This window comes from Gorilla gorilla, chromosome 7 (assembly GCF_029281585.2).
Source record: "Gorilla gorilla gorilla isolate KB3781 chromosome 7, NHGRI_mGorGor1-v2.1_pri, whole genome shotgun sequence".
Taxonomy (NCBI): Eukaryota; Metazoa; Chordata; class Mammalia; order Primates; family Hominidae; genus Gorilla; species Gorilla gorilla.
In genome coordinates this window covers 104,210,657-104,228,402 of record NC_073231.2, presented here as the reverse complement: position 1 = coordinate 104,228,402, position 17,746 = coordinate 104,210,657, and the positions used below count along the sequence as shown (strand labels likewise).

Below are 17,746 nucleotides of genomic sequence, written 5' to 3'. Positions count from 1 at the left end.
TCTGGGTTCAGGTCCCTGCTCTGACTCTCCCTAAGATCCCTTAGGAAAAAGAAGATAATGATGCGATGAGGATGCTACCTTTATATAATTGCTAAGTACTTAGTAGGTGCTAAATAAATGGTAAAGCTATTATTAATACCAATTATACCTGGGGAAGTATAGAACAGCAAGGATAGTATAATCTTATGTATATAAAATTGTATATAGATAGGATGTTTACCAAACATTAATAATGGTTATCACTGGGTAGTGGGATTTGGAGGTAATTTTTACTTTCTTCTTTTATTTTTCTGGGCGTTCCTTGAATTTTTTTTACAATGCATGCGCACAAGAATAATTGCTCGTCTGTAACCTCAATTGGCTCCAGTAAAGGCTGGTTCTTGATATGCTTAAGTGTGGAAGTTTGGGATTAGGCACTTGAGGGAATCTGAATTACTCTTCATAGCAGGGAGAGAAGAATGTGGGTTCCCAGAGCAACCTGAGAGGAGATGAGACTGGGAAGAGGTAGGGGAGAAAAGGGAGCAAGTTGACAAAATCCCATGTGGTCGGCAACACAATCTTTAATCTCCTACGTGGTCTACTACCCACTCAGATGCTTGGTGTGAGTGATTGTTGTTGTGGGATATGAAATTGGAGCCACATTTCACATGTTGTGTGGGGTCAGACAGAGGCAGCATCTGAACACATACAACCCACAAATGAACAATCCATTCTGTTTTTCCAGGAATCAGCAAAAGCCTTGGAAAGCCTTGTGAGTTCCACAAGACACAGAATTGCTTGAGCTTGAGCCAAATTGTCTCTGTTATCCATTGCTACATTAAAAAAACACTTCAAACTTATTGGCATCAAACAACGATAATCATTTATTATATCTTTCCAGGTTCTGGGGGTTGGCTGGGCTCCGCTGGGTGGCTCTTGCATGGGGTCTCTCCTGCAGTTGCAGCTGGAGTCCCAGCAAAGCCTTCCCCATCCACATGTCTGGTGTCTGGGCTGGAAAGCCTCAGGCAGCTGGAGCTGGAGCAGCTGGGGCTTCTTGCGATTTCTCTCCATCTCTATGTGGTCTCTGCATGGTGCTGGCAGCCGGGCATCTTCAGGGGGCTGGACTTCTTACGTGGCTGTCCATGGCTCCTAAGGCGTGTGTCCTGAGAGAGAGAGCCAGGTGGAAGCTGTGTGGCCTTCCTAACTTGCTTTTTGGAAGTCGCACAGTCAATTATATGCACTCCATCAGTTGGAGCAGTCAAAAGGCCCACCCAGATTCAAGGAGAGATGACACAGCCGCCATCTCTCAATGGAGGAATTGCAAAGTTCTGGAATGAACATATGGGATTGAAAATAATGTTGTGGCCTTATTTGGAAAATACAGTCTGCCACAGGACATTTCACAGATGTTGAGGGGCAGGGCAGTCCCCAGCTGATATCTGAGTTACAATCAGGAAAAAACAACAAAACTATTTTTTTTAAAAAAAAGACAAAATATTAACTGAAGTAGACTTCAAATCAAATCTAAGATTATTTAGAAGAACATGGATGAAGAATAGGGACTTTTATTGTAGCAGATTTACTGGAATTGGCTGTGAAAATCATCATGAAAATGAACAAGCCAGAAAGAAAAATGTTACTCTTTTGTTCAAAACTTTCTGGATGGAGCCAGCAGTGCTGGAAATGGAACAGGAGAAGCCTGGAAGAGGGCCTGAGGGTCAGAAGGGTCAGACCTTGGCTGTTGGCAGGGAAGGCAGGGATCTGCGTGAGAGAGATTGCTGAGCTGAGACGTTCAGGGCAGAGCCCGGGATGGGTGCAGGGAGGGACAAACCTCAGTATGGCAGGCGCCTGCTGTGTCTACATGTCACCTGCCTTTGCTACATGTGTGTTCCCTCGTGGTGACACCTGGGGGCACAGCCTTGGGGCCTGGGAATCTGTTGCCTTGCTCTGGGCTTCAATATGAGTCCAGGGCTCACGGGCTTGGTCTTCCTTTCATTATGGAATCCCTGGACTTGGACTTCAGTAACCATCTCCTGCAAATGATGGCCCTTCACTTCAAGGAACTGGCTCCCCCTCTGGGGGCTCTGGCTTGTCACTGACTCTGCATTCTTGCATCTCTACAGTCAGACCTGGAATCCCTGAGCACGGGTCTGGAGGGAGCCTGAGTGTCATTTGGGTTGGAAAGCAGCTCTTGCTCACCACCAGGATCTGATGTGTGGGTAGCAGCTTCTATCAAGAAGGATCATGAGGTTGCATTTGGGCTCAGAGGGGAAAAGGGCCTCGATCAATGGGCAGTGGAAGGTGGAGTGGCGATACAAGTTTGCAAACACTTCTGAACTCTGTTTTATCTCTGGGCAGCAATAGAGGGTGACTCTCCCGAAGCATGTGGTCATCTCTCCTTTCCTCCCAGATCTCAGGGCTGGCATTCCATGGCCTCCTGTAAGCCACACCCCATTCTCTACTGCTCTCAGTTGGTGACATAGTGGCCAGTTCTTGCTCTGGCTTCCTTTTGGAGTTGGAGGGCAGTAGATCGGCAATTCATTCTCTTTAGATGAATTATCTTTAGATGAATCACCCCTTTGATCTTCTTGAAAAGACCTCAGAGATCGTCTAATTTTACCCCTTATTTTGCAAATAAGGAAACTGAGGCTAAGAGAGATAGAAAAGCTTTGTTTGCCAGTCTTCCCTTCAGCATCTCAACAAGACTTTGCCAAGGGGCCCGCTTGGGGCATGGCACAAAACCCCCTTCCCACTGCCAATATCTCCCCTCCAGTCTCCTTCCCTGCCGTGGCCAGGCCACGTGGAAACTCATGCCAAAGAGCGTCAACCGGGAATGTGTCTTCTTTCTTGAAATACGTTATGGATCAGCAGGCAGCCCCCTCAAGACCCCAGCAATGAAGCTCGCTTGAAGCCCGGCACACAGTAACCCAGAAACATATGTGGTGAGCAATAACAGTCATAAATTTTATGAGATTATGTGTTCCTAATGTGAGATTTCAGGCTGATCTGTTTGTTGAGTTATGCCAAACTTCAGCATGATTCAATCAAGTTTTGCTTAATCTTCCCTTATTTACTCTGGGTGGGGGTGAGTCACGGAGTATGTCTCTAGTCCAGTCTGCTGAACTAATTTACCCCAAGGATTTTGATGGACTGGTGATTTGTTCTCTTTGAATATTCAGTTTATTTGCTTATAGCATTAGACGAGGTCTGGATTACATGCAGTGAACGTCTGTAGCCATGCTGGGGACCAGGACCTCTTTGGAGAGTCCACACTAGGGACAGAGAGCACCTTGAAGGTTTCACAGTTTCCTTTCAGTCAAGGCCAAATCATGCAAAATATTTTGTTACCTGTTGATGAACTCACGGGATTTAACGCTGTGGCCTCTTTATCACAGAGAAAGGCGTTTTGGCCAGCTCCCTGCATCTCTGACCCTAGGCGGTGTGGATCTGGAAGAAACAGGGAATATTACCATCTTCTCCAAAGATGTAAAAGCCTGGAAAATTTGCCCGAGGCTGGGAGTGACTCCAGCTGCCAAGCATCTCCATCTCCCAGTGTCCAATTTTTGGCAGCCTCGGGGGAGATGGGAGCATGCAGATGGAATGTGAGGTCTGTGTCCTCAATGCCTCATCTCAGTGCACTGAGGAGATGTCAAGTCCCCTAGGACTAAGAGCGGCGAGGCGCAGCCTGTAGTCTGATGGTGAGGGTTTGGGATCTCCTGGCTTCCATGGGATGGGAGAATTGGGGGTTTTGGCCTTCCGTATTTGAGGCTAGGGTGGAAAGGGTTTTCCTTGATTTCATCTTTGATCATGATGCCCACTGTTCCAGTTTGCTCGGGACTGAGGGGTTCCCAGGATGTGGGGCTTTCACAGCGAAAAAAGGGGAAGTTGTGGGAAACTAGGAGAAGTTGGTCACCATAATTTTGATGTTCCTTGACTTTGGTAAGTCATGCCCTAAGATGCATCCAAAGCTTTGGGTAGGAATTGGAAGAGTCACTCTTTCCTTCCCAAGTAGCTGCTGCATGGCCTCGGGTCTGGAAACAAAGATTCCCCATCCACTCCAACCACTGTAAGAGTGAAAGTTTTCCTGCTCAGTTTCCCAGACACGTGATGCCCTTTGCTCTCTGCTGAGGGGTGGCAGCAGGTTTTCCTGCCAATGTGGGGCATTGACATGCTCTTAGCCCACACTAAGAGATAGGGAAGCCCACAGCTTGCTTGGTAGGCTATATTAGTCCATTCTCACACAGCTATAAAGAACTACATGAGTCTGGGTTATTTATGAAGAAAAGAGGTTTAATTGACTCACAGTTCCACAGGCTGTGCAGGAAGAATGGTTAGGAGACCTCAGGAAACTTTCAATCGTGGTAGAAGGTGGAGGGGAAGGTGGCACATCTTACCATGGTGGAGCAGGAGAGACAGAGAACAAGCGGGCAACTGCCACACACTTTTAAACCATCAGATCTTGTGAGAGCTCACTCAGTATCATGAGAACAGCATGGGAGAAACCGCTCCCATGATCCAATCATCTTCCTCCAGGTCCCTCCTTCAACACGTGGGGATTACAATTCAACATGAGATTTGGGTGGGGACACAGAGCCAACCCATATCAGAGACAAACAAGCAGAAGCAGTTTCTGAGGCTGGACATCAGCATTCCTGAAACCTTGATAATCTGAAGCAGTTCTTTTCTTTTTATTTCCTTTTCTTTCTTTTCTTTTTTGAGACAAGGTCTCACTCTGTTGCCCAGGCTGGAGTGCAGTGTCATGATCACGGCTCACTGCAGCCTTGACCTCCTGGGCTCAAATGATCCTCCCACCTCAGCCTTTCAAGTAGCTGGGACCACAAGCACATGCTATCCGCCCCCTCACCCAGCTAATTTTTGTAATTTTTGTAGAGACAGGATTTCACCGTGTTGCCCAGGCTAGTTTTGAACTCCTGGATTCAAACAATCCTCCCACCTTGGCCTCCCAAAGTGCTGGGATTACAAGCATGAGCCACCACGCTTGGTCCAGAAGCAGTTTCAAGCTAATTGTAAGCTGGCAGCAGGTTTTGGATTTATCTGTCGGACAGAGGGATGGGGGACTGTGTGTGTGTGTTTTCTTTCTAGGAGTAAAACTCAGAACACTACTGTGAACTGTTTGGTTATAAGGGTAACGTTCAGATTCTGTTGCACTCTGGTTAAAAGTGTGGACTCTGGAGCCAGACTCTGTCATTAATTTGACCTTCGGTAATTAGTGTAACCTCCTTGGGCCTTAGCTTCCTTATCTATAAAATGGGCACAATAGTGAGGTGGCTTCAAGGATTAAATTAATTAATATTCACAAAGAACTTAGAATAGGGCCTGGTAGATAGTAATTACTCAAAAAATCTTATCTATGGTACTAGGATGAAATGGCAGAGTCAAACATGTTAAATTAACTTTGTGCAGTCATGTGTGAAGTTGCCTTGGTTGTCATCAGAACTTCACACCAGCAGTCAGCGTGGCTGCTTGTCACTTCAGCCAGATGTTCTCACTGCATCTCTCATTCTGTCTTGCCACCCAGTCACTGCCTCCCAGGGAGTGGGAGTTTGAGTCTGGACCTAAGTAGAGGCTGTGGAGTTTGACAAAGTGTTATTGAAGGCCTGGATTGGCAGAACATCCATGCAGAAAAGATCACTGGCCACTGGCCATCAGACATGAAAATTCCAGGATCTCAATGGCAGAGGCCCTTCCCCAGGGACCACTCCTGGCTGGTCATCTGCCTACCATGCTGCAGGGCAGACTGCCTCCTCCCAAGCCATGGTGTCAACCACGCCTCTTACCATGAGTCCAGATGCCAACAACCTTCTTTCTTCTTTCAACAGGAAGAAAAGCCTCCACTCTCACCCCATCTCCCAGTCGACACAATAAGCATCTGCAGATACACAATTGCTCTGGATGCTTCTTAGGGCAATATGTTGAATTTCAGCTCCTGTATTATTTTGGATATACATAGCATTAATTTTATGTAAAACATCTTCCCAAATGAGTCCTGAGCAAATAAACTTAACAGCGGATGTTTTTGAAAGCTTACCTTTGGCTTGAATTTTATAATCCTTGTCTTTATTAATATATCAAAATTTTCTAAAGAAGAATTGGATAGAGTCTCTAATTGAGTTTTTAGTGCCATAATGGCATAAACTCAACTCTCCCATCATGCATTTGACAGTGTTTCAAATTTATGTTTGGTAAATGTGTTTTTAATACACAACATTTCACTGAAGCTGAAAGGCAGTTGTATAGATCTGGATGGTACAAAAAAATTCAGTGGTGTCAGAAGAGATTTTTCCTGCACCATTCACTACTAAGATTAAAATATCTAGTCAAGAAAGAGAAAATGCCCTAGAATCATTTCTTAGAATCATCTCTTAGAATCATCTGTTTCATTCTGTCCTGTTTTCCATGCATATTTGCAACATTGTGATATTCAAGGCACTTCAAATTATTTCATTCTTGATTGGTTTTGTAAGTGGTTTACTAACATTGTTTATAATCCTTCCCCAGTTGTGACATTTGCTGGAGAAAAAAATCTCCAATATGTTTGCATATAGAAATATTTGCATTTTGAGAATCCACAAATCCAACAACAACAAAAAAGTTATCTGTTCTATATCTGTCAGGGATTGTGTCTCAAACACATCAAGGTTGTAGCCAAAATAATGAATAATAGTTAGCTCTTTTTACCTTATTCAGACTATTTCACTCACTGCATCTGCTATAATTTTCATTAGTTTTGTATTTCATTCTCCAAATAGGTGCAATATTATTTAGTGTCAACATTTATATTATGCAGAAACATTCTGCCATAATATTATCAAATTTGGCTGTGGCTTCTGCCAAATGGATAAAATTTCCATTATCATGTGCATGCTCACAAAGTTTTTTGGATGCTCCTCTGAACACTAGATCTTGCTTGCCAAAAATTAAACCATGTAAAATCTGCAGTGAACAATAGCACAATAATTTTTCCTCATTTTTGTAATGTATTTGCAACATTGATAGTTTTTTTTTTTAATTAGATGCCAGCTTTTCAATACTGTATTAGTCAGACTAGGTCAGGCAATGCTTCAGTAACAAGCAATGCCAAGATCCCAGAAGTCTGACACAATTGAAGTACATTTCATATTTGTGCAATACCTGCTGCAGGCCTGGGTAACTTCTAAGGCAGCTTCACTTCATGGCCTGGCTCAGTGATCCACACAGACAGAGACACCACCACCCTGTGGCTTTGCCATCTGGAACACACAGCCTCCTCAGTCCATGTGGCAGGCGAGAATGGTGGAGGGTTCTAAACAAACATTGAAATGCTTCAGCTCAGAAATGACAGGATCCCTGCTGCTCACTGCCGCATTGGCTCCACTAGTCATGTTTCTGCTCTCTGTGGCAAGGGGAGTGAGCAGAGATGTGTAATCTTCACACTTGCCTGGAAGGAGAAGAGAACCCAATATAAGTAAGCACCAAACTTCTTTCTTTGCCACAGTAACTTAGTATTTGTTGGTGTGCTCTTCACTTTCTTCATGTGTACAAAGAATATGTGATAAATGCTGCTAGTCTTTGCAGTCATTTCTCAATTTTTATTCTTCTTATCCCCAAAGAATTGGAAATAAAGAATCCTTTGAGAATGAATAAAGTAAACACAATCTACCAATATTTTTTTCACGATTTGGAAGAATTCATGTGTAACAAATCTGCTAAAACTTTCTATTTCTGTTTTATTTTATTTTGTTTTTTCTAGAGATGGGGTCTTGCTGTGTTGCCCAAGCTGGTCTCAAATTCCTGAACTTACGGGATCCTCCTGCCTTGGCATCCAAAAGTGCTGGGATGACAAGTGTGAGCCACTGTGCCTGGCTGAAAACTTCCTATTTCTAATGTCGTTTGGAAAGTTACAATCTCTCATTTGAGTTTAAAAAAAAAGTTCAATCAGAGTAGCCTTGGATGTAATATTAAAATTACATAGTCTTTCTGGCTCCAACCACATTGTCTCCATAAGACCTCTAGCCTTTCATCTTTCTCCTACATATTTCTGGAAGTCCCTGAGATGGTTTTAAGAGTGCTTCTCTAGCCACTTCTCTGGGCTCCTGTTTGCTAAATTCTCTTCCTGCTTTGGCTCCTCCTGCTACTTGAGAGTTCTGAGACTACAGCAACATCTCCCAAGACACAACCTTATCCTGCTGCTCACTCCACCCCCATCCCTTCCTGTCTCTATCCATTGACTGACTGGTACCACTAAAGCATTGTACTCCAATATCCCAAGAAATGGTAGACAAATAGCTCTCTTAGTGTTCAGCCTCTACAGTGGCTATTTAGTGCTATATAAGAAATGACTCCAAAATTCAGTGGCTTAAAACAATAAGCATTTATTTTGCTTATGACTCTGTAGGTTGACAATTCAGGCTGGAATTAGATGGGCTTCCTCTTGTATCTGTGGCCAGCCATGGGTCAACTTTGCTGACCTTGACTGGATTCTTTCACCTGCCTGGGGTCTCTGTTGGGAGGTAACTGGGCTAACCAGCTCTGGTTCCCCAGCCTACTGGAGGATAAGAGGATATAAAGGTCTCTTATCTTCTAGCAGACTAGCTCAGGCTTGTTCAGGTGGATGGGGCAGGAATCCCAAGCAAAGGGCAGAAGTGTGTGAGGCCTCTTAAGGCCTGGGCTCAGAACTGGCAAACATCACTTGTATTGATTCTATTGGCCTTATTACACTGAAAGTTACAGGATCAGCCCAAAATCAAGGAGATGAGGAGTCCACCTCTTGATGGGAGGAGCTATAAAGTCACATTGCAAAGGGTATGGACACAAGAAGGAGCGAAGGACTGTTGCCATATCTGTACCCTTCCAGAGCCTCTCCTTGGAATTGAGGTGGCGATCCATAGGAATTGGGCTGAGGACATTGGAGTGATAGGCCCAGGGTCACTCAGAGTCATCCCTGACTCTGGTACTGGTCTGTAGACCTTGACCATGTTCAGACATGCCAGTACCACGGCAGTGAGCTTAGTCCAAGTTCAACTAAGCCCCAGGAATGTGTGGCTGCTGAAGTTGACCTGGGAAGGGGGCAAGGGACCTTTCAAGAAGCCTCCTGAGTGCTCTCTCCTTCCTAGCCTCGTGTGTATTAGTGTCATTTCCTAGAACTGTCAGAGGCAAGTAAGTTGCCATTGGGTGGACTCCCCCTCAGAGAGAAATGGCTGCAATCTTTGTCTCCTGAGTGTCACTAAGCGAGAGAGGGAGGGAAGAAGAGAGGCCCATCTGAGTGCTAGGTTCTGCCTCCCTTTCTGAACTGAAGGGGGGATCCAGGATACAGCTGAATAACAGGCAAGGGTCATAGTGATGTTTTTCTGTGTGCCAGCTGAAGTGGTTTCTGTGCCTACCTTTCAGTGCCAACCCACGAAGAGGTACTTGGCTTCATGGACAGGAGTAGGAGTGGAAAGCCCCCCTCAAGTGGACAAGATGACCCTACTCAGGAGATGAGTCCTAATTCCAAGTCAGATTGGAAGGAGTAGAAACCAGTATCATGTTTCCTCAAGTGACATCAGGCCTCCAGTTTCTCTAGGGGTCCCTGGACCCCAAGGGCAGTCATTAGCCACTGATGGGGCAGTCTGAGAAAAGAGGGCCTGCTGGGAATGTCCTAGACTGAGAGTTCCTAGGGCATGGGGTCCCAGAGGACACTGAAATTCTCAAGACTTCTTTTCATCTTGGTATAACATTCAACAGAAGATAAAAATGGGAACAATTCATCTCAGTTTCGGTGGGAGGGGAGCCCAGAGGATCCCCAAGTCAGTGCTGCCTGGGCTGGGCTTTTCTGATGAGGAGCCTCATGCTACCTTTCTTCCTCACTAATATGGGGTATTGTTTAGGATGAAATATGGAAAGAGGTGTAGAAGCAGTTTTAGAAATAGGAAGCATTCCATGAATACAGTATTTTTGTCATCTATTTGTTCATTTATGCCTTGACTACTTCCAAACAATTTGAGGCAGTGTAAAAGATTAATAGGATGAAAATAAGTCTCCAAACGACTATCACAGAACTGCAAGAGAAAGTCAAGTAATAAAAGGCATGAAAAGAGTCAAATTCTATTTTTTTAAAAAAACAGACTCAGAAAGGTTTCTTTTATTGAGTATAACATTTAGTTCTTGGAGGATAAGAGGAGAGATAGACAGGTATGGAGATGACTAATGTTTACTAAGCACTTCCTATGTGTCAGACACTGCAATTAGATTATGTGAACTAAATCATGTTTTCTGAGTTTTTCAGTAACCAGGGTAAAAAGGGGGAACTATCAGTTTCATAAAATAAATCTGTAGAAATTCATCAGGAAACTACCTTTACCTGACTTTGAGTTCTAAGATGAGTCTTTAGGCACATCTTCAGAGGCACATATTGAAGAATGTCCTCTAAAACCATTCTATTGTGTCCCGGTTCTAGTTAAGATGGAGTAAGCACACTCTACCCTGTCTCTCCCAGTGAAATGCAGCTAAAAACCTGGAAAGACTGCACGAGATGCTATGCAAGGATGCTCAAGAACAAATAGTAATAGGCAGATTGGGGAAAAAGACACAAATTTGGTGTACCATTAAACTGGTGGTGAGTTTACTTTTTCCCTCCAGCTTGGACTTGAAGGTGGGTACAGTTGTGGGAGGTGCACAGCAGAGTAGGGTGACCAAAGCCCAGCTTTCTGACCAGAGAACTGCAAAGGGGAGCCCCAAGGAGTGGACAAGTAACAGAGAGATCGTGGAGAAGGAGACTCATGGGAAGTGACCGCATAAAGGTGTTTATGAGCTGCATGTCTCATCCCCGAGCTGCACATGTGTGGATCTGATCCCCAACAGCAGAGAAACACTAACAGATAGACCATTGCCCAGGTCCCAGACTAGCCACTAGGAGAAGAACATAGGGGCAGAACTGAATAGCACTGCAAAGACTTTGAATTTGAAAACAAAATTGACACTGGAACTACAGCCCACAGAAGGCAGGTTGGAAAGTGAGGCCTGAGCCTAACCAGGTTCATTGCCTGCTAAGACAAAAATAGCAACATCCTTCATAGAATTTAAGCAAGACAAAAAGTCTCATAGTCTAATAATCAAAATGTCCAGGATACAATTCAAAATTACTTGGCACATAAAAAAACAGACAAACCTCAACTTGCATGGGAAAAAGCAGTCAACGGATGCCAGTGCTTAGATGACACAGAGTTAGAATTATCTGACAAAGAGTTCAGAGCAGCTATAATAAAAATAATCCAAAAGTAAGGGTGAATTTGCTTCACATGAACAGAAAGAATAGAAGGCCTTAACAAGGAAATAGAAAATATAAAGAGAACAAAATGGAAATTTTAGAATGTAGAAATGTAATCATAACCAAAATAAAACACATGGGATGGACTCTCTAGCAAAACTGAGTGACAGAGGAAAGAGTCAATGAACTTAAGGATAAATAAATAACCATGACCTAATCTAAAAAACAGAGAAAAAAACCGTAGTGAATACAGATTTAGAGACCTATCACACAGCACCAAAAAGTCTGACATTTAAGTCATCGGAGACCCAGAAAGGAAGGAGACAAAGTGCATTGCTGGAAAAAAACAAAAAACAAAAAAAAACTTGAAGAAATAATGCCTGAAAAATTATCAAATTTGGTGAAAGACATAAACCTACAGATTCAAGAAATTGAATGAATCCCAAACAGAATCAACCCAAAGAAATCCATACCCAGCCACTTCATAATCAAATGGCTAAAAACTAAAGACAGAGAAAATCTTGAAAATAATTAGAGAAAAACAACATACTACTTATAGTGGTATAATTCCAATGCTTGAGGACTTCTCATCAGAAACCCTGGAGGCAAAAACAAAGTGGCACAACATTTTTCAAGTGCTGAAAGAAAAGGACTGTCATTCCAGAATTCTATATCCAATGAAAATATGCTTCAGGAATGAAGGTTAAAATAAAAACACTCTGTGAATCAGAATAAAGAAAACTAAGAGAATTTGTTGCCAGTGGACATGCTCAAAAAGAATTGCTAAGGATGTTCTTCAGACAGATGAAAAATTATACCAGATGAAAACTTGGAACATTGAGAATGGAGGAAAAGCAACAGAAATGGTAAATGACTGGAAACAGTTTATTGAAAATGCAAAGGTATTCCAATTTTGGCCAATTTTACATCAGCCCTGAGGGTACTCCAAGGGCATATGTTAACCGCAGTTCTAAAACTGCGGTTATATGTAACCACTATTAGTTTTTGTTATCCTGCGTTTAAAAAATATATATCCAATATGTATATATAATCTAATAATCTCACCTTTCTCAGGTAAAATACTTCCCTATAAACAGTATCTCTGCCTTTCCCCACTTTTAATAGTATGTTCTTAAAATCACTTCATAGTGGTATATAGAAATATTTCTCATTCCTTTTTATAGCTGCATAGTAATCTATTATGTATTTTAGTAATAATAAACTCCATCATTTACTCAACCAGTTTTCTACTGATAGGCATTTGGGTTGCTTTCAATTCTTTGCTATTATAACTAGTGCTACAATTAATTGTCTTGTGCACATATCCCTTCGTACTTTTGTCAATATTTCTCTGGTATAGATTCTTGCAAGTAGATGGACTTGTTCAAATGGCAAATATATATATCATTTTAGTAGGTATCGATACATTTCTTTCTATAGGGGTTGTAATATTTTCCATTTCCAATTGCAATATACTGAGTGCCTGCTTCCCCACTGCCTACCTAACAGAGTATATTGTCAAACTTTCAGAGCTTTGCTTGAAAAATGGCATTTTGGTGTAATGCTATTTTTCGTCTTTCTTATTACTCTCAATTTAAAGTTTTAATCCCCTAACACATCTCTTGGCTCATTGCAACTGTTCAATAATTATTCTTTGAACCCATGAAAGCATGAAGTGGCACTGGAGGAAGATTAATCCAGCCACAGAATACACAATCATTTGGAATACGGGGAGAAGAGGCAAGGAGCACTGGTGAATTTCAGGACCCAAACTCAGGCCATAAAAATAGTGACTTGATTTTTCTACAATTCCTAAATATTTTCTCTTTTTCAGGGTGGGTGGGGCACAAATTTAATCTCTGTCTGTTCAGATTTTGCCACATCTCCCTCCACCCACTGAAGTTGTGTCTGAATTCCAGGCTCTTGGAGCAGGGCTACAGTGATGGACGGGGGCACTGCAAAGGGGAGTCAGGTTCCTGGTCATCATTTGCCCATCCAGGCACCAGCTGAGACGCCCTCCTTCCTGGAGGTCCTCAGTCATTGAGGCAAGGAGGTTGCAGCTGTGTGTGACCTCCACTTTCATCCGGGGTCTTTCTTCGGTTGGCCCTTAGTTCTTTCAGGCCTTTCTCGTGAACTTAAGGACATCTGGCTGTTCTCTGTCACCACTTAGGGACCAGAGGAGACTCTGGGAGGACATTTAAAGTCTTATTTCCCAGACACCCCATGTAGCCATTTCTACTGCTCAGCTCTTGGGCTGTGCTGAGTTCCTTCACAGAAAATGGGACTTGTTTCCTTTGCTTTGAATTGCACGACCTCCCCCCAACCCCCACTCAAACCCCTCTGCCACCCACCCTCCAAATCTATCTAGGGCTCAGCCCAGGTGTGGGAGGAAGGCACAACAGGGTTTCTTCTCGGGGACCCATCAAACCTTTTACACCTTCCCCAGTGCCCAGCTTGGGAAATATTTCTCTCCTGGGGAAAGGGGGTATGATGAAAACTGATGACCGGCTTTTGAAATTCAAAAACCAAGAACTTGACTGCCTTTAACAACCCTCCCTTGAAGCAATGGATGGATGCCTGCTGTGTGGGAGGGCCATAAGGTGAAAGAAAGGAATGTGGAGGAGGGACTCAGTTAATTTCCAAATGTTATCCCGGTTACACCAGTTAAGAGCATATAGCAATGCCCCAGGTATGACGTGATGAGAGGTGGAATGAGATATTGGCTAGGGTTTGGGGCTGATTATTGAAGGAGGAAAGCAGAAAGGATTCAAGAATGATGCTGGGATCTGGAGCTGCCCAAGCAGAAGAATGATAGTGCAAGTGGCAGAGATGGGGCCAGCAGGAGGGTGGGCACCCTGATTCTGGGAGGAAGATTGAGAACTTGGCTTTAGGCTTGAGTGAGGCGTAGAGGTGATCATCAAATCCATGAAAGGGCCTGAGATCCCTTCTTTCTGGAAGATGAGACAGAGAGAGTTGCTGAAGTTTCAGGACTGAGTCTTGGAAACTTCCCCATGTAGGAGGTAGGAAGAAAAAGAGGATGGTTCACAGAGGCCAAGTCTTTGTATTACTGGATGGAAGGTCTTGACAGTGAGTTGTCCAGGTTCTTGGAGTGTTAAACAAAGAGTTGAATAAATAATGGAACAAAACGCAGAAACAAATCAACGAAAGAACGAAGCAATGAAAGACAAAGCAACAAAAGAATGGAGTAAGAAAGCACACTCCACAAAGTGGAAGCAGGCTGGGGCAAGCAGCTCAAGAGCCCCTATTGCAATGGTCTTTAGGGTTTTTATTAGGCTAAAAGAATTTGGTAACACCCCTAGGTGTCCTTTAGAAGCCTCCAGTTGGTTACACCTTATGAAGGATTGGCCTGTGACCAGAGGTAGTGGAGACTTGGCTCACAGCCAATCAGAGGCCAAAGTGGAAACGTCTTGTTATCACATGAGTGAGGATGTGGCCTGTATGGTGCCTAATCTTGCCTAGAACTGGCTGCACCTGCTGTTCTTTTGCTTATGCCTTAACCCTTGGTTACCCTAATTCTCTATTCTCCTGCCTCATTTGCTGGGCCAAGCAACATGTGAATGTGTCTTTCTTCTAACGATGTGGTCTCACCTGGATATGTGGGAGGAGAATCCATCTTAGAGCGTCTCATTAATACACTAGCCTGGTCTATATGTGCATTTGATGACCATCTGTTGCCCTGGAAGGCAACATCTGCACTGATCATTCAAAATTGTGCATCCTTGGGAATATCTGAGACTGTACGTTTTTCCTCCTGTAGATACAGATGTTCCTAGAAGTAAGGTTGGTTTTACTTTAAAGTAAAAAACATTCACTACACACCTAATATGCACAGAGCACAACATGGTACAACTACGTGGTACAGAATTTTTAAACTGCTGGCTTATGGGCTATATCTGATCCAGTGACTTCTGTTGTTTAGCCCACATAGTGTTTGTTTTGTTGTGCTTTGCTTTGCTTTTACTTTAAACTAGTTACCCAAATTTTAAAATCAGGACGTTTCACCTAGAAATGTGGATCTCAGGCTATTCTTAAAAAATCCATTTGGCCACGGTGAGCCAGTATTCACAAGAGGCAAAATCAGCTCGAAGGTTGGAGCAGCTGCTCCCTCAGACAGACATGCACCTGCTATTCTATAATAGATCCTGCCTGTTCCATGTCTCTCATTTATACATCTAGTCTGACACCTGTGAGCCCTGATGTCTGAAATGCCTGGCTTGAGGATTCAATGCATGGGCTTTCATAAAACACAGGCTCAAATCTTGACGTGGCCACCTACTGGCGACTTTGGGCAAGTTATTTGACCTCTTGAAGCTTGCCTCCCTATCTGTAGAATGACAATGAAAAGAATTGCCTACCTCCCAGGACAAGGAGCACAGAAGACAGGTAGAAATTGCTCAGCAAATGGCAGTTATTGCTGTTAAGGATGAATGAGACAAACTCCCTGCTGACAAGATTCTAACCCTTCGAAGCAAGTAAGAGCACAGGCACCTGTGAGCCAAGGCAGAATGGGCTCTGTTAGGGGGAGGCTAGGAGCAGGCAGAGCCCTCATGCTGTGGCACAGAGAAGGTTCCCAGAGTAAGGAGGGGACCTTGGGGCCTGGATTTCTTTCCTCTTCTGTGGGAGGCAGGCGGCCCAGCTGCGGCCTGCCTGGACTTTGAAACGCTGCCATGCAGGACGGAGCCCAAGCCCTGGGAAGGCTGGTCCCCACCCCTGCCGGCCGCCTCTCTGCTGGGATTCCAGGAACCGGCCCTATCAGTTGGGCCCAGTTTCAGGAATCGGGTTTCTTGCCTTTTCCCCTCAGTCATGTGGCCGCTGGAGTGGACGGTGAAGGCAGGAATGTGATGAGCTGTCAGGCCGCTTTCCAGGCAGGGGAGTGGGAGTATTTCAGATGGGGAATCTGGTTAGAATGTGGGGAGACCAGGCAGACCCCACCTCATGGAGCAGCCCGGGCAGGTCTCTCAAGTCTGAGAGCTAAAAAAGCAGGCTCCCCCCGCCTCCAATCTTAGAACACAGACCACCCCTGGCAAGACTTGTTTCTGGGCTGGAGGAGACAGCCTGAGAGAACAAGGAAGGCTTTTTCTCTCACCACCCTGGGGCTGGGAATGTCTCCTCTGACCTCCTCTGCCTTCTGGGACCCTGGGCTGGGAAGGAAGTGTGTCTTTTAAACAAAATGTTATGTACACTGCGATAATTTAGAATGCTGCTCATCAGCAAACGTCAAAATCATGTGCATTTGTGTGGAAGACCTTTCTTCTAAAGAACTCCAAAAATAGGCAAATGGAGCACCAGGTTCACTTTCCAGGCCTGCTTCTCAGGCAGGGAGAAGCATATCTGCTACTGATAAAACAAGAGACGCAGAAGGCCAGCCTGCTGCACAGAGCCAGGCAGGGTCACCATGGCAGTGTGTCTCCACCCAGGGCTCCTGCCCCAGTCTGCACTCAGCTCCCCAGCCCACCACCTCCTAGGTCCCCAACTATTTTTCTTTGAAAAGGATGGAGGTCCTTCCCCTTTAGAGTGAGGTAAATGAAACAATCTCTTGGGCACAAAATTTAAGTGGGGGGAGGTGACAAAAAACTCAACACTCAAGATAAATAATATTTTAATGCAATTTAATTTTAAAAAGCAAAATGAATGAAAAAATCTATGATGTACAAAATATCAAACTTTGAAATAAAGGTAGGATCCAGCCATGTATCTACATGACCACCTCATTCACCTTCATTGGCCTCAAGTTTGCTGCAAGCACCATCCCCAGAGCCTGTGCAGAGGGCAGGGAGCACTGGGCTGGGTCCTATTCTGCTGCTTAACAACTGGTTGACTTTAGGTTAAGTGAGTGAAACTTTTTTAGCCTCCATGTACTCATCTGTAAAATGGGGACAGTAACACCTACCTCAAAAGGTGTGAGAGTTAAGTGACGGACAATAGACAAAATGCCCAGCACAGAGCTGTAGCCATTCCCTAAGAACTGACTCCCAACCCTGTGGTTTCCCACCGGGCTTTTTCTCCCGAACCTCACAGGAGACATTGCGGACTAGAATTAATCTGCTCTATCCCCTAACCCAAGTGCCTGCACCTGGCAAATGAGTCACGTATGTCTGTTTAATGCCCGGATTAAATACGGAAAAGGAAATTGATCCAGAGCTATCAATTAAATGATCAGTGAAGTGAATCTACAGTTAAGATTGAAAGAAGTGGTAGGAGTCCCATCACAGGGTGGAAATGCAGATCTCAGGGCCCCTGGAGTAAAAATGTGGGTCAACAAAATGGTAAAATTAAAATACACACAAGAGACCACACGTGGTGGCTCACGCCTGTAATCCCAGGACTTTGGGAGGCTGAGGCAGGTGGATCACCTGGGGTCAGGAGTTTGAGACCAGCCTGGCCAACGTGGTGAAACCCCGTCTCTACTAAAAATACAAAAATTAGCCGGACATGGTGGTGGGCATCTGTAGTCCTAGCTACTCGGGAGGCTGAGGCAAGAGAATCACTTGAACCTGGGAG

The 17,746-nt window shown here is 44.2% G+C and overlaps 1 protein-coding gene and 1 long non-coding RNA gene across 4 annotated transcripts in view; one reads left to right on the top strand and one right to left on the bottom strand.

The window, feature by feature from the left end:
* STK3 (serine/threonine kinase 3) overlaps positions 1-7,919 on the top strand; it is a 422,170-nt gene extending 414,251 nt beyond the window's left edge. Inside the window, exon 13 of one of the 2 annotated variants that reach the window (XR_008667625.2) lies at positions 7,730-7,919. The gene's annotated coding sequence lies outside the window, so the exon portion shown is untranslated. Of the gene's footprint in view, positions 1-5,819; positions 5,870-7,729 lie in introns of those variants that run through there. The other variant, XR_008667626.2, reaches the window with a different exon arrangement.
* LOC129523983 (uncharacterized) lies at positions 837-15,696 on the bottom strand. Of its 2 annotated transcripts, XR_008667628.2 has the most exons (5): positions 15,601-15,696; positions 7,132-7,417; positions 5,778-5,926; positions 3,328-3,426; positions 837-1,142 (listed from the first exon to the last, which is right to left on the bottom strand). It is a non-coding gene; the product is annotated as an uncharacterized lncRNA (long non-coding RNA). The 2 variants fall into 2 exon arrangements; XR_008667627.2 differs by lacking the exons at positions 5,778-5,926; positions 7,132-7,417; positions 15,601-15,696 and adding an exon at positions 4,283-4,690.
* Between the last annotated feature and the right edge of the window lie 2,050 nt (positions 15,697-17,746).